The sequence below is a fragment of the Cataglyphis hispanica genome, chromosome 3 (assembly GCF_021464435.1).
Source record: "Cataglyphis hispanica isolate Lineage 1 chromosome 3, ULB_Chis1_1.0, whole genome shotgun sequence".
Classification (NCBI taxonomy): Eukaryota; Metazoa; Arthropoda; class Insecta; order Hymenoptera; family Formicidae; genus Cataglyphis; species Cataglyphis hispanica.
In genome coordinates, this window is record NC_065956.1 from 10,491,193 (window position 1) to 10,508,120 (window position 16,928).

General features: G+C 37.2%; 1 protein-coding gene across 1 annotated transcript in view; it reads right to left on the bottom strand.

Moving 5' to 3' along the window:
* Positions 1-6,158, bottom strand: part of LOC126859316 (diuretic hormone class 2) — a 33,622-nt gene extending 27,464 nt beyond the window's left edge. The window contains exon 1 of the mRNA XM_050610454.1: positions 6,130-6,158. The gene's annotated coding sequence lies outside the window, so the exon portion shown is untranslated. The remainder of the gene's footprint in view (positions 1-6,129) is intronic.
* Between the last annotated feature and the right edge of the window lie 10,770 nt (positions 6,159-16,928).

Consider the following 16,928-nt stretch of genomic DNA (forward strand, 5'->3'; position numbering starts at 1 on the left):
TGTTGACCTTACGTTTCCTCCGCAAATGAGCAAGGCTAGACAGGATGTCCCGTCGACTTTATGTCATCATTTCGGGACTGTTTCTCTCTTTTTTTTTTTTGGAGTAATTTTCAAAATATCTCTTGGTCACGCATACAATTTCGAAGAATTACGAGAATTATTATGCGATGTTAGTAGACGCGCAGAAAACACGCTACTGATAATTCAGACTTTACAAGTCAACGTTTTATCGTTTATCACTTTTACATCTATTCTTTTTTTTTTTTTTTTCCTAAGACAACGAGAACTTGTAACTTCGTAATAATTGAAAATTGCATTCGCCGTATATTCGTACGAGAAATTTTAACTCGAGATCTTGATCACTGTTATTATTATGCTTGAATGCTAAGTAGGAGAAAGGTAAGATGAGTACAATGAGCGGTTAAGCAGTTAAGAGGTTGCACCACGCGACCAAAGACGACGACCCACGCGCGTTTTACGCCTCGCGCATTCGGAATCGACACGCGCGCGCGCGCGCGGGGACCCCTTAATAAATATTAGCGCTGCGTATGGGCTAAGGGCCTCGGCGAAATTGCCATTAGTATGCTACGTACGGGCATAATGTACGAACACGGAACCTCGCGAGTTCCACGCGACTGCCGTTTATCGTTCTTCCTTTAAACCGCTCACGTCCCTCTCGCTTTTATCTCGTACTTCGCTCCCTCCAACCGGCCATCATGGTGCGATCCAGCTTGTCCTTATCTACTCGTGCACTGCTGATCGAGAAATACCTCGATAAACCGCCAGTCAACTCGCTCTGATGGAATCGAGCCAGTTATTTTAATTAGTTTTTAAAAGTCTTATATACAGTCTGTTCTACAGATTTATTCAAAGTCAGTAACTTTTATAATAAAAATATTTCAAGAGACTCAGATTATAATATTCTTCATTAAAGAAAAATCTGTTTAAAATTAAATTTTCGAAAAATACAGTAGCATTATTTGTTTCTTAAAACTTTATTTTGCAATATATTTTTTAAATCGCTTAGTACTTTATTGATTTTGCGCTGTTTGCAAAGGTGAGGTCCTTTAAAGCACCACGAAGTTTTCGATTTCCAGCTATAGGATCCAAGGATCCACAATCTATATGCGCATATATACGTTCTCCTGGTTTCTCCTGGTTTTCTTCGAAGGTCTTCGAGTACCCGTAGCTCTCGGATCGCGTTTCTCTATGCGGTCAAGAGACGCGATCCCGATAATGTAGTCCTCGGTCCTCGCTGCGGGTACCCGGATCACTCGTCATCTCGCTTTGTTTTCACGTGCAACTCCGAAGGATTTTCTCGAGCGGCCAGCTCTTCTTCGGATTAGACACTGAACATCACACCGTATGTATTACGGCTGTATAAAAAAGAATTCAGGATCGTTTCAAAAAACTCGGCCAAGCAGATCAAATTGTATAATATTATCCCATTGCTATTATTCTTTTTAACGTTTTAGCTACTTATTAAGATATACAAAAGTTAGTTCAGAGAATGTATAATTAATATTATAATTGAATATGGAAATTTCTCGATATATAGAGATCTTGCTAACATTTGAACATTGAGAATATTTTTTGGAATTAAAAAAAAAAAAGTGAAGTAAAATGTGTATTATTTTAGATAAATATTCAACTTTTCTAGAAAAGCTTCGCGCTATATCATTAATCTATTGTAGTTCTGATCTATGATAACATTATTTAATGTGTGCTGATTAGGAAGAAAATAATAGATCTGTAATTGTTTGATATATAATCATGAACTGTCTTATCTTGTCACGGTGCCGTAAAGAAAAGATTAGATAACATAAATTATTGCGCTTAATTTTGTGAAAGATTCTCTTTCAATAGAATTCTTATAATATCGTTCTTATTTTATTTTATTTTTTTTTTTTATTTTTAGATTATAACATTATTCACGTGGCTAATTATCAGACTTGCATATGTATTTGTGCAAATATATACATATTTTCATAAAAAAAAAAAATATAATTAAAATATAATTATGTGTTAATAAAATGTATTTTGATTTTAATTCTATTTTTCCATGTTGTTGAGTGAAAAAATATCCTCATTCGTCAACCTTGAACTATTCCGCACATTGTGCTTCTCATGTGATGGCAGCCGTGCGACGTAACATTAGCAGGGCGATATCGTGAAATTAGTCAGCCTGTGTACTCTCGCGAGGATATCCTTATCCACGCTTCTTGTCATGTTGACGGTGCATGCGTAGCGCGAATGGATATGAACGTGTGTGTTCGCGCGAATCGTCGTTGACTCGCGCGATACCGTACCTCGGTGTGTATATGAGTCACTCGAGTGAGTCAGTGAAGGCTCGAAACAAATCAAAATGCATATCTATACGAGCCCTCGGACATCCTAGACACTCACTTCGCGGTATTTTAATTGATTTATAACTCGATATCCCTTGATCGATCAATTCCGCAAACATCATATCGCTAAGTGGAATTCACTTCGAATTGTTTGTAATTTAATTAAAAATTCTTTAATATCTTGGCATTTAATTAAACGCGTTATATATAAGAAAGAACCTGCTCTAAATTGACTAATTAATTAAATATGCTCATAACAAATTAATATACGTAATATCGTGTAATGAGAAAGACATTCTATTTTCTATCAATTCGTATCGTTAAAGAGCCTTAGAAGCGACTCACACGTGTATGACTTCCCATTTTCGAGAAGCATCTTTAATGCCCATCACGTATAGAGTCTTCAGAAGTCGGCGCGAGCTCGTATACGATCGACGCTAAAAACAAGCCGCGTGTATCGCACGCATCTTCGGAGACGACACGCATGCTGACGTCATATCCTGGGCGCCACACACCGCCGTCCTAAAGGCATATCCTAGATAACTATTTAAAGCTCACTAAAATCTATACGAACAATTGTGCTAATGTGTCTTTTCAAAAACATATAATTTAACTGTCATTCTTTCAATTTTAAGACGGATATATACATGTCAAAGAGAAGAGACTATATGATAGATTATTATTATATTAAAATGTTTTTTTTTAGATAAAAAAAAGCAAAAATAAAACACTTATCCATTGGCTCTAATATATCGTAAACCAAAGTAATTTTCTGATTTTTTTATACGATAGTGATATCTGATAAAAGTCAATGATTTTTTGATAGAATCAATCTTTGATCAGAGGAAGATCAAAAAACAAATCAAAACAAATTAAAAATAAATATCAACAGAGAGAGAGCGCATTTTGTTAAAATACGCATGTACTTTTTATTCAAAAAAGAGTGTCATTAAAAAATGCTGCGAATAGAGATAGTATATGTATTCGCGATGATGTCGCAAGCTGGTTGCTAGCTTCTTGTCGTTAGATAATGCCCGTCCACGCAACCGGCTTGAGCGAGCAGTAATCTAATCGCGAATATAATCGCTAGAGTAACCGGCGACAACGACGACGACGACAAGAGCGAACGGCGAGACAGCGTTGCGCCGCCGCAGCCGCAGCGTGTACATACTCGCGTAATTCGCATTGACTGGCGGCGGCATGACATTACGCGTGTTGTATCGCGCGGTACGCTGCGTGGCCGTGGCGTGACGGCGAGGCGCGCGGCTCGCCTTATCGCGCGCGTCTCGTACTCGCATTGGAATGTAGCTGCGAGCCAGATATCGGTCCAGCTGTCCAGCAGCTGTGAGCTTCACCTGCTGTTGTACCGCTCGCCTGGCGCGTGTGCCTTACACGACGTATACCATACACTTCACTTCGCGCGCGCATGAGATAGAGAGGGATGCACGTATAGCGTTTCCTTCTGCTTTCCTCTCTCGCCCTATGATCAAAGAATCGTCCTCTCTTCTCATGATCCCTTTTCAAAAGCGACCCTGGTAAGCTTTGGGCTCTTGAAAATAAAAAGAGATCGAACGTCGAAATTTCGACAACAGTTTGACGGAATGTCTAACATAAGCTCGATCTCTCCGACTTTGAAAATTATTTTGCAAAATATATCTATATCTTTTTGTCTATTTTTAAATAAATTAGAAGCCTTATGTAACAGTGATCCAATTTGATCTTTTATACAGAACTCGGCAAAATTAATTTTAAAATTTAGAGAATTATTATATTAATTTTCTCGAATTTTTATTTATACGCAAACTAGAATTTTTCGAGAATAATACGATTAAAATGGCGAAGTACTTTTGTGTGGAACACAACGCTATGACTGTTAACCGAATAATTCATCGCCATTTGCTCATTGTCGATGCATGCGCAGAAAAAGCCGATGGCCAATGAATCGACGCGAGGTAGCATGAGTGCAATTGTATAAATAGTTCGTGTACATATGCAAATGCATGCACGGACATATTTATTAATGCATATATGTATATATCTTTCTTGCCGGTACTATTTACCTCATATCTATGTTTATAGGATGTGCAACTGCATGATAAGCGCTCGTATCTCTGTTTATGTTATAAGATTGATAATGCTAGCTCTCCCTATCGTTAGAAAGTCACAGTTAGAACGCAATTGTTACGAAAGGCTTTAACGAGTCAAAATTGAGTGATTGAGAATGAAAAAACTTAAGGGTTATAGGAATCTAGAGAATCAAAAAATTGGATATTTTTTAATATCATGTAAAATTTTTATTTAAATAAGTAGATAAATAGTATTTCTTTTATATATATTAATACACAGAAGAACAATAATAGCGTTCTAAACTTATTATTTCGGTTTATAATAGCTTTTTCTAGAATTTTTTTTCTTTCTTAGGTTATGAAAAAACATAATTTTTTTAATGAATTTAAAATTTAAATAAAAATAAAGTGTGTCTAGTTTTGCAAAAAGTACATTTTTCAGAATTATCAGAGCGAAGACAAACCGAAAATGACAAGTGTAAAGATTAAAAAAATGTTTACGTTAAATAATTTATCGAAGCTGAAACTTACTGTTAGCCATCGTGTAGGCACGATGATTACATATAGAACGCCTCATTATTTCTCTTCTATTTCAATATTTTTTTTTCTTTTAATTTTATTATTACAAATATTATTAAAAATATTTTTTAACAAAAAAAGTAATAAGTCTCTATCTATTTAAATAAAAGTTTTACGTGTTGTTAAAAATCTTATTTTGATTCGCTAAGATTCTTATAACTTTGGCCAAGAAAGAACATATACATAAATTAATGTGTGAAATATATCAATCATTATTTATATTTAAGAGAAAGATCGTATATATCATAATATCTGAATTTCATATAATTACGAAACTTTGCAAGCTTATATTATAGCCGAGATTGAAGCTATGAATTTAATTATTTAATTAGAATTAGAATTTAGATATTTTGTGAAAGCTACACTATAAAATTGATTATATTTAATTTTAATTATTTGTACATTCTTTGTATTTATATAATAGCTATCTCTATTTATCTATTTATGAAACATCGAAACTTATTGTGTATAATTAGAAATACAAAATATCTAGGGCCTTTCTCACGATTTTCGGTTTTTATTATTGGCAGAAATTCCAACGTTAGCGATTTCACTTCAGCAATAGCTCGGATCGTATGTCGATTGTGTTGTCATATGAATGCGTCTAAAAAGGAGCAAAGAAAAGGGAATATTGAAAGAGGAGGAAAAAGGTAAATGCTAGTGAGCTTACGGCAACGAGAGCCTACGGCGGAAGAATCTGATAGAAAATGTTAGAGAACATGCGCAGGAGATGCGAGAATTCGACCTGCTAGATCATTTCTCGGGGTACCGCGATTTGGTATTATTACCGAGAGCATAGCAGACAGTCGCGGTCTTTTTTTTTTCTCTACCACATAGAAAGTTCACGGTCTCGCTCGGCTCTCAATCTCTCTCTCTCTCTCTCTCTCTCTCTCTCTCTCTCTCTCTCTCTCTCTCTCTCTCTCTCTCTTTCTGTCTCTGTTTCCGTCTTCCTCTCTCTGTTGACCCGATGCGAGAGCTCGTATTAATTCCAACTCGTCGTACCTGCGGACCCTTTCCGATCCTTAACGGAGAGACGGTCCCTTTTGTCGTCGTTAGCATTCAAAACGTTCCTAGGAACGTCCGTGATTCGTAGACGTACCGCTATTCCTCCTGCACATGCCCTACGGCATACCTACCTACATTTATTGACGAAACCACGTGTTCGATTTTCCCTCGGGCCCATACCCATTTCTCCGTCTGGATTTCGCAATCTGCCGAAGTAAGGAACACGCCCAGGATCGATCCGTATCGTTGAAATTCTTCAGTCTAATTGAACGGCCATAGGAATTTCATCGTGCAATGAACCCTCTTGTCTATGGATTTGTACGAGCCTTTAAAGAATTAAAAAATAGGAAAGTGTACACAATGGTGTTCTATAATTTATTGTATATTTGACGTAATTATAAATTAATCATTCACTAAGATTGAAATATTTGATTTCCATAGTAAGCAGAGAAAGAAACATATTTTATCTCAATTTAAAATAAATTAATTGTTAATGTCACGCTAATGAAAATGCGTTGCGTGTTTCGCCTATATATATAGCCACCCGATTAATTCTCTTTGCATATAAATTATATCAGGAATATTCATGATATACATGCAAAAAATCCTGAACGCCAGCTAATAATTATAATTTATAATAAATTAATTATTACCATTATATTGCAAAAAATTGTCACGAAAATTGCATGTAAATTTCTTATGTATCTCAGGATTTAATCGTTCTTTTTTTCTTTTCAAGAACTGAACACGACCGAGCGAACGGACATGAGTTACTTCTCCCTCTCTCTCTCCCAAGAAGCACGAATACGATGTCCGGTAACGAATTAACAACTCTTCCCCTCATTCTACATTATAGCTGACTACGAGGCTAAAAAATCCCGAGATTTACCACGGTAGTCGAGACGACCGGGTCGACTCTCTCGGATCCCTCGTAAGGGCCGCACATATCGATCGGCAGTTTGTCGATTGATCCGAGTGGCCCTATGTGAAACTTCAGGTCCGGTTTCCTCAACGACGATTCGAGAGAAACAAAACCGCACCGACGACCCTGCCTACCTGAGGCAAACCGACGGCATATAAACGGCATACAAAAACGAACACCGATATCGAGCCTGAGCGAGACGCCAAGTTGTAAACGTGTCGCATGCATGCTGTCGTCATAAGTATTTTCGACCGATCGATATACTCGTTACTACTGTTCGCGGGACACACTTGTGTCAGTTGCCAATCGAACGAGATTAAGCGTCGATTTGTGGACTCCCTCAACTTCCGCATCTGCGTATTCTCAAATTTGCACAAAGATATTTTCGTAAATTGTTTTCGGGAAGAGGATTGTTGGTTGGTGATGCGTTATCATGTAATGCAACTTTTAATAATTAATATCTTGTTAATAAAAGCTTTATATTTAGATTTCTGTATATAAATTTAAATTCTTTTGGCATTTATATTTATCCTTGTATTATTAGAAAAAATTATTTTTTTTTATATTCACAATTATAAATATAATAATATTTATATTTATAATTATATGCATTATAATTATATTTATAATTACATTTAGATATTAAACATAATTCATACAATTCAAGCTTGACGCTTCAGAGCTCTTTAATTTTTAATATTAACACATTTATATTTTATATAAAAAGTTTTTATAATATGTATTTGATTCTAAAATTGAAATAATTAATCGTCACAAAGAAATTATGACCTACCGAAATACATATTACAAGCAATTATTATCTACTGAAACATAATAATTGCTTGTAAAACAACAAAAAATTATATGCCAAAAAATATCTATACGCTTTCGATTATATCGATTATAGATATGCATGTAAAAATATAATATTATCGATTTAATTTTTAGAAGAAAAGATTATGACGTGTACTATAATTTAAAGTAGTACACTGTAGATTACAGTGTTGCTATAAGATAAGAACCGAGTATCGCGCATATGTCAGCCTATGTAATTCTAAAACTGCAAGTATAAATCAAGTATTACACAGAACAAATTATAAATGAAATTGAAAATATCTTTCTCTTCGTATATACTGGGTTACTAATATTAATAATTTCAAAATAGAACAATTAAAAAAATAGAATTCTTTTTTGTTCAAATTTCGTATAAATATCTATGTAATTCGTAGATACGTTATTTGAATATTAAGATTTTATTATATAATTTATCTTTTCAATTATTTCAACTAAATTGCGAATATATTATGAAGGACGCATTTCAAACTTAAAAATTTGTAAAAATTTCTTTATAATTTATGAGATTTATTGGCGATAGATCAAAATATATTTAAAATAATTCGCACAGAGTTCCTTAGTCTATTATTAACTGAAACTCTTCTGTAGCGATCCAGCTTGCTCTCGTTCGTGCTCACGCCTACTCACGACAGATACCGATCGCGAATGCGAGTGTACAAAGTGTGATTCTTTCTTAAATTGCGATCGCTCGTGCCGTTTCACACGCACCCAGGATTAGATTCTCCATGTTACACCGACTCGTGCATCGCGTCTCGATTTTTGATGGGCGTACCGGCTAATCTATCCGCTTTATTCAACTGGTAAGACACACTTTAACCAGTTTTAAGTAACGCTCCATTTATTTCTCAAGTCGATCTAGTGAGACGTGCTTCGAGAAGACTGAAGAAGCTTTTAAGGGTCGCGACACGGGGTAAATAGCCTGGATACCACACAAATCATTTATAATAATTTTCAACATTAAATAACTCTAGCAACACATTAAAGTTATTTTATTTTATATTTAGAAAGTTTACTAATATGATCGATTACATTTTATAAGAGATTTTATCATAATATTGTTACAATTAGTCATACTTTACAAACATATCTTATGTTAGCATCAGATGTTTATAAAAGCGAGGGCTAAGGAGAGCTAGAGATTTATAGAGTGGAAAAAGCAGGTAAAACCGCGAACCGGTTATCGGACAGGTGCATTGACGAGCGACTGAATGGATATCCTTTTATTAACACTCTTGTCGGAGAATCTACCCCGTCATTCTAAAGTTTCGAGAAATCAGCTTATTTGCGCTTTATAAGAATAGACTTACAATTTTATGACGGTGGCAGCTGTTTGTTAATCAAGAATATTCGCATTTAGAAAATTTATATTGTGTGTCAAATAACAAACTTTATTATGCACAATTTCATTGGCAGTTCTTTTAGAATTAATATTATATTTCTTTTTTATTCTTTCTCAATTACAGAAAAAATTCCAAGTTGATCAAAATATCTTTAATATTTTTTGTACTTTTAATCATTTTTACAGTTACTACTTAGTATAGAGATACTATATTTTTAATTTAAATTAGCTAGTATGAAAAAATAGTTTTCATTATTAAATAAATTAAATAGGTTCTTATTATAATATAGAGAATCGAAAAAAATAGAGCAAACGAAATTTTATCAAGACTTTTTTTTACTATTGGCATGATATTTGTTTCCAATATTAGTAACAAATAAAATACCAAAAATACAATATATAAAATGGTTTTTTTTGCTATTCTTATCTCCTTGCATGTAATGGGATGATTCGTATCGCATCACTCGAGTTTATTTCGAGCGTCGCAAATTGGCGAACGAATTTGCTCGATTACTTAAGCCGTGAGCAAGTATCATTAAACAAATTAACGTCTCATTATAAGTCTCATTATGCATGTGAATGACACGCGCACGTGTCGCCGAAGCGCGCAAAGCCGGCTTTCTACGGAAAAAAACAACAAGATGCATAGTATGGAAGCGAGGCCATCTCTTTTTTTTTTCTTTTTTGTTCTTTCCTTTCAAGAGAAGACAGGTGTTAGCCAGCCGATGGTGCACCTGCGTGGAGACGTACCATCCGTTTTACCGACACCTATACTCCTGACCAATTTTCCGCCGGGCAGGCGCGAAGGACGATGAATATATCATTAGGTATTTCATTGTGGCGATTAGGATAGCGGAAAAGCTCATCTCCCATATCGATTTTGCTTATGATATTATTAGAGTCACATCGTGTTATCGTGTTATTTGTCTCTGTCTCTCTCTCTCTCTCTCTCTCTCTCTCTCTCTCTTAATTAAAAGATTTTTAATGTTACAAAAAATTTTAATTAACAAGATTAAACAACAGTTTGCCAGTTATGTCCAAAAATGTTGTGAATTTAAAAGAAAGATTTTCAGGCATTTAGAGTTCTTAAAAAATGAATACTCTGAAAGAGTCTCAAGGATTCTATTTAATGAATCTCCAAAAATTGAGTGCTTCTCAGGTAAAATTTTAACATGTCAAACATTAAGAGAATCTTAAATAGAAATCTGTATACTTGAATGACAATGATTATCTCCAACAATATTATAAATGTTATAAATCTTTCAGGGACACTTTACAGTTATTTTGCATATTTGTATTACTCTTGTCTACCATAATAAATCTCAAGCCGATTATAATCTCCAAGAATCACTTGATTTGAAACACATAATCGTTCTGCAATAACTCACTTTTTGCATTACATTTCCCACGGATGACTACCGAAATTGCAACGACCGGCGCCAATCGAAAGGTCCGTGGCGGAAACGGTTAATGCTAATTTCCCATCGTATACCTTGTGTAATATCGACGAACGGGCGAGCGGCGTCACCTGCTCTCTCGCCCGTCGTCTTCTTGACCACATCCTTCCTTTTTCCAAGCGCTTTCGTGCGCCACGCACGTAGGCGGCGTGGTGTGTGTGCCGCAAATGTGTGTATATGTGTGTGTGTACACGTTGCGTAAACTTCTGCGTGCAACATACGTGCATCTCTGTGTGCGCGCACATATAACGCTCGTTTCACCTCTTCCGAGGACCTCCCTCCGATATTGGATCATCTTTCATACCGTTCTCACAGGAGTTGCAAAGAGAAGCTCAGGTGCGACGACCTTGCCGGCCCTTTAAAGGACTGCCCCGTCGGCGACCCCGACGTGGCAGCAGTTTTTATAAAAAGTTCACCCCCATGTCTATGTATACAGATTGTGTGTGTGTGTGTGCCCTCGGGCGCTTTAAACTTTAAATCGAACGTACGCCGGTCACGCTCGTCTCGTCGCGAAATGTATAGCGGCCCTTTCGTTAACCTTTATGATACGAGGGAGTCTTTGCGCGACCTCACGCTATTAATTACCGAATTCACGTTCGACTTTCTCTCTCTCTCTCTGTAATATTCTCATTCACTGAACTTTATCCGTTCGATATTAGCAAAGATATCTCTCGAGCTTCCTTCGTTTTTCTTTCAAGTGAAAGCAAGATTGTACTTGAAACAATGTTGCGTCGCTATAAATATTATAAATCGCGATCGCAATCGTATCGCTCGTGACCGTAACGTTAGGGAATAAAATCGTATCGCGATGAGATTTTGGTAGCGTATAATTATTTCATACTCTGTTAAACAGAGCGAGCGGGAAAGCAACGCTCCGACTGCTCCAGCGTACGACATGCAATCGTGCCTGTGACTTCCGCTTTCGATTAACCGTCGCTCGAAAGCGTTGACTCATAAAATCGCGCACACGCACGCTTATGAAATTAGTCGGACATCGTAACGGGATTCTTTGCCCCATGAACTCTCCGCAAGTCGCATTAAAAGTATATTTCATCGTATATCTCGCAATAATTTTATTGCGGATATCGCGTTTCGAGTAAATATATTATAGTAATGAATGCGGTGGGAAATATAGTAATGAATAGGAAGACTTTGTTTAAAAAATATATAAATAGAGATTTAAAATTATTACGTATATACCGTTTCTCCATTACTGGCTTAATGTCTTTTTCCCGTGTAATTTTAAAGTAATAATCGTCCGGATTTGTACGGTGCAGTCGTTTATCGAACCGTTAAAACCCGTGGAAATCCGAGATATCGAACGGCGAGTTCAGGCTCGACTCGACGGCTCGAAGAAACGAGGAAGACGTATGGAACCAATCCGTCTCGTGTGTCGCTGTTCGGAGGAAGTGGGTTCTTTTAAAGTACGACCCCACATCCTGCCGATGAACGACTCGGAACACCGCCACGCCGGGCGAGAGAAGCATCGTCTAGAATCTCGTCGCGCGAACAAATGAGCTTCATCGTGACAATTACCAGAGATATTTTTTCACGATGCCGTACATAATTAGAGAAAGAAAGAGAGAGCGATACGTCGAAAGTCGTCATCGTCAAGTATTTATTTCTTACCGGGATGTCGTTTAGTAACTATTGTCATCGCTGCATCAGCGATAAATCAATATATTTTTTTTGTTTTCGAATAAAGAGAAGCGAGTGTGACTTGTCGGCACTCTCTGTCAGATGCGATCATCGTATCTAATCGTGCGATACACTATTATTATTGCACATATTTTCTTTTGCCGAGAAATCATGTTCGCTCCTCGTTATTCGGCAAAAAAATATATGTAATAATAATAGTATGGGTGATACTATTTAGCGCAACGCACGATTAGATACAACGATTGCATCTCATAACGAGTGCCGAGAAGTTACGCTCTCGTTATTTGACAAGAGAAAATATGTTTATTTATCGCTGGTGCAAAAAAAAATGACGATAGTTATGACGTCCTGGTAATAAATATTCGATGATGAACGATTTCCACGTATCGCTCGTCTCTTTCTTTCTCTCATTACGCACAGCGCCGTGAGAAAATACCTCTTGTAATCGTTCCAATCGAGTTCGCTCCACGCGACGAGATAACGATTCTAGACGATGCTTCTCTCGCGATAGACGCAACGGGACGAGGGGACTCGGGAGAGACTCGACGAGATTAAATGACCATGTGCACCGTATGATAGAGAATCAATCTGCTATCAAAACTAGAACGCTCGCTCGTCGGAGATAGCGGAATTGTATCGATGACTCAGTTCGAGAAAACAACAATTTCCCCCTATCGAAATTCTTGGTTCTGATAAGAGCATGTTTGAGCGCTTCGAAGCTGTTGAGAGTGATTCAATTAGTGCTTATTATGCGTTCGCAATCTTATATATGGGAGACTAATAATAACGGAGCGTAATTACTTTTTGATTATTCTCGGATAATTATTTGACGAAGAGAATGTATTCATAGTATGCAATTGAATCGTGTAGAATCTTCGTGGCGAACATTCTAACTTGTTCTAATGATAACAAGAATTCACTTGGCATCGCAAGAATTTCTAATTCAAAAGAAATTTAGAATCGAATTCTGTTGCGCACCGTCCTAGTTATTATTACATACATAAAATAATTTATTCATCTTAAATTTAACCGACCTTCGATATTTAAACGATATTGTATATTTCTATTTTATATAGTTTATTTATAATTTTTTTTTTAATATACACAAGTTATGGCCCAAATCAACATCTAAAGCCTAAATTTTCTCTATCAATACGAAACGTGAATTTGTAGTTTTTCGTGCGCAGTCATTGTCTAATATTACGAAGTTTCGTTCTACGAAACCGGGTTCATAGGAGTCGCGTTAAGTAAGTCGGGCGCCAACTAAAGTGCCTGTGTATGCGAAGCACAACCGGTCGGCCCTTTTCTGTCCGTGAGGGTCAATCTTGCCTTCCGCAGGGCGCCAATCTGCCCGGTCGGCCAGCCAGACACTCACGTCCTACCGCTCGAACAGCTGATGTTTTCGCATATTTTTCGGCAGATGCTCATGCCGAGATGCCTGCTCACTTCCATCGTTCTCTCGGGATACCTGCGCGTTTTTCTATGCGAAGGAACAATATTCAATTTAACATCCTATATCCAAAATTCTTACGTTATCACTTTTTAGATATTCATGCGCAATTGTTAATGCATTTTATATATAAAAAAAACTATTTTTTTATAATGTGATTATTAAAGCAGCCTAAAATTTACGTAAAATAAAGATCGAAATGTCTTCCGAATTAGAGTAACATTTTGTATACATATTTAGATTGATTAGCGTATCATTTTTCGCGTATCATTTATACTTCTTCATTTTTTTCAACTTGATCATTGAATCTCTAAGTTTTAAATTCTTGGGAAAAATTGTTTGAATGAATAAATCTGATACTTCGTCAATAATATGTTCGAGAAAATAGATAAATTTTTTCGAATTCAGCTGATTCAGTAAATTATATGCAAGTGTATTGGAGAAATTTATCGCTACATCAATATGTATTTATTTTATATATTTGGTATTAATCGGAGCAAGGGTTATCACGAACTTTATCCGAGCAGTTTTTTTTTTTTTTCTTAAAGTAAGAAGTAGCTATTTTATATATGATATATAAATAGTTCATGATGCTTTTAGCGTGTCCGGTAATAAGATCTAACGAAGACTGTAACATCACTGATACACTATAAAAAGGCTTTTAATGTAAAGAAAAACCGGTACTTTGGCGCTTTCCGACAAAAGCAGCAAAATGCGCGTAGAGCGGCACTTTGAAAAAGAAAAAGATTAGACACAGACGAGGAGCAGAGCATGTAATAAAAAGCAACGTTGCATCGGTAGACGAATCGAAGCAGAGTGTGTGTGTGTGTGTGTGTCATATGAGTGATAGGAAGGCGAGGACGGGGTAAGGGGGGAGGAGGAGGAGGGGGGGGGAGGAGAAGCGAGAGCGGAAGAAAAGATTGGCGAACGTCATGGACGACCGGCGCGGTACGGCCCGCATTTTCTACGTACTCGCAGTTGTCGGATAGGCCGCTACTTCGTTACCGTCGTAGTCATCGTCGTCGTGGTCGCATGAGGGCCGATATGCTCAAGGCCAAGGACACTCGTGCCCACCCACGACACACGCGAGGATACACGACGGCGGCGGCGGCGGCTCGTGTATATACTTATGCGCGGCAACGAAGTATGTAAGAGACCAACGGATACGGTTTGCATTATGCAATTATCTGCCGATAGTCTGCTCGGTATCGCGCAAAGAAAACTGTCATTATCTCGAGCGCGCCGTCTAATGATAATCGTCCGATCGCGCGCGCATATTCATCTATTAATTTAATATTGAATTTAATTTGATATTCAATTTAATATTAAATTTATTAAGTTAACCCTCTATGGGCCGAATTTTTGTTTTAAATCCTGTCCTGATGTTAATTAAATTTAAATAAATTTTGTTTTAAATTAAAAAAAAATTTGTTTTAAATATTTAAATTGTTTTAAATATTCACTATGTGACTTTCAAGTCACGCGGCCTATAATGTTCGCATAATTATTTGGTAAGATATCGATAAATTGAAATGTGACCTGAAAGTTACACGGGCCCATAGAGGGTTAAACGAGAGATTATTTTTCTCGAGAGACATCGCGAGGAATATGCGCGGTGACGTGAGAATATTATGCAGTTCATGTGACTATATCGGTGGGCAAATATATTATATCGAATGTTTTTTTTTTCTTTGCTTTTTTATAGATCTGGAAAATAAGAATTTTTTCGAGAGAAGTAATGTCCTTCATAAAATATAATTGATTTCTCAAAATTGTTATGTAATGGTATCCCTGGAAATCGCGTTTTAATACGCATAATTAAAAAAAGCGTTTTAATATTTTATAATCTTCAATGGTTTTGCTCTTTTACGCGCGTTTCAATATAAAGACCTTCCTATTTTTTTTAATTTCAAAATTACTATAGAACGGCAGAGAAAATACTTAGAAGACACACCATATGGGCACTTAAACTAATTTGAGACGCTCCATGGGTATCCATGGATTTAAAAGTACAATCTCTCTCTCTCTCTTTTATACCATTTCCTATAAATATCCCGATGCCCGTAAATGCATCGAGTTAGCGGTCGAAATTTTATGAGGGTCTTTATAAAACTGCCCCGGCTAACCGATCCGGAGAGAGGCCCGAAGAGAGATAAAGAGAGAGAGAGAGAGAGAGATCTCTAATCCCGCATCGTCACGCTACCGATAATATACACGCCGGATAAGATCCAGATCGCGACGCGCGAAAGCCGCTTATCGCGATTACTCTCGCGTACATTCGCGGACGTGTATAGTGGCAGCGATCACTCGTGCGCGACCGGCGTCGTCTAGTCTGCTGGACTCGCGATGTGATGCAATTCGCTTATAGACATCGGCAAAGTTACGCTCGCGATCGCCTCCAGCGAAACACGTATAGAGCCGGCTCTCATCGGCGAACTGGGAGAACCGCCGCGCTTTACCATTAGCGCACTTGTAACTTCCGCTACGACAGCTGCGGATAATTGCCTCTAAAACGATTTCACCCGTATGCTTCGCTATCATTTTAATTATAATCAATTTTAACTCATTACACTCCCGTCAATTATTTGTTTCTCCTCAAGACTTTTTATTTATTTTTATCTCTTGCTTGCTGTATTAAAATATATATCTCGTTAATTAACTTTTTCATATACATATTTTATATATTCTTTTTTTTTTGTAATATGCATATATAATAAACTTAATTTCACTATTTTCGCGGCATCATAAAGTATTCCGTAAATCTCTAATCGTCTTATATAAGGCGAGCAGCAAGGAGGAGTTGGAGTCATTCGAGGATCTTCCTGCAGCTTCAACTACTCGTCTCGTTTGGCATATCGTATCGCGCGATCCGTTAACGACGCGACGAGAGTAAAACGGCACACGGCATTACGTTCGTTAGGTAGACAGCTATACTCGAGTTACGCAAGAGTTTCCGCGACCGGCAATAGCCTGACTCAGAGCGCTGAAATGCGGCGCGGGTGTTCCGCCGATTCCAACGTACGTACAGCCGAGCAACGGACGGCGATCGTTTCGCAATGTGACCGATGGACTTCGTCATTCGTATACAAGTCTCTACCATTTCGGGACGTGAGAGATATCGAGCGCGAGATAATCGCGATATTCTTTTTTCCGCTAGCGCGGTAAAGTGACTCGAGAAAAACGCAATCGTTTGTTCCCGCGACATTTTTATACGGACCGAATAGGTACACTTGTGTGAATGACTAGCC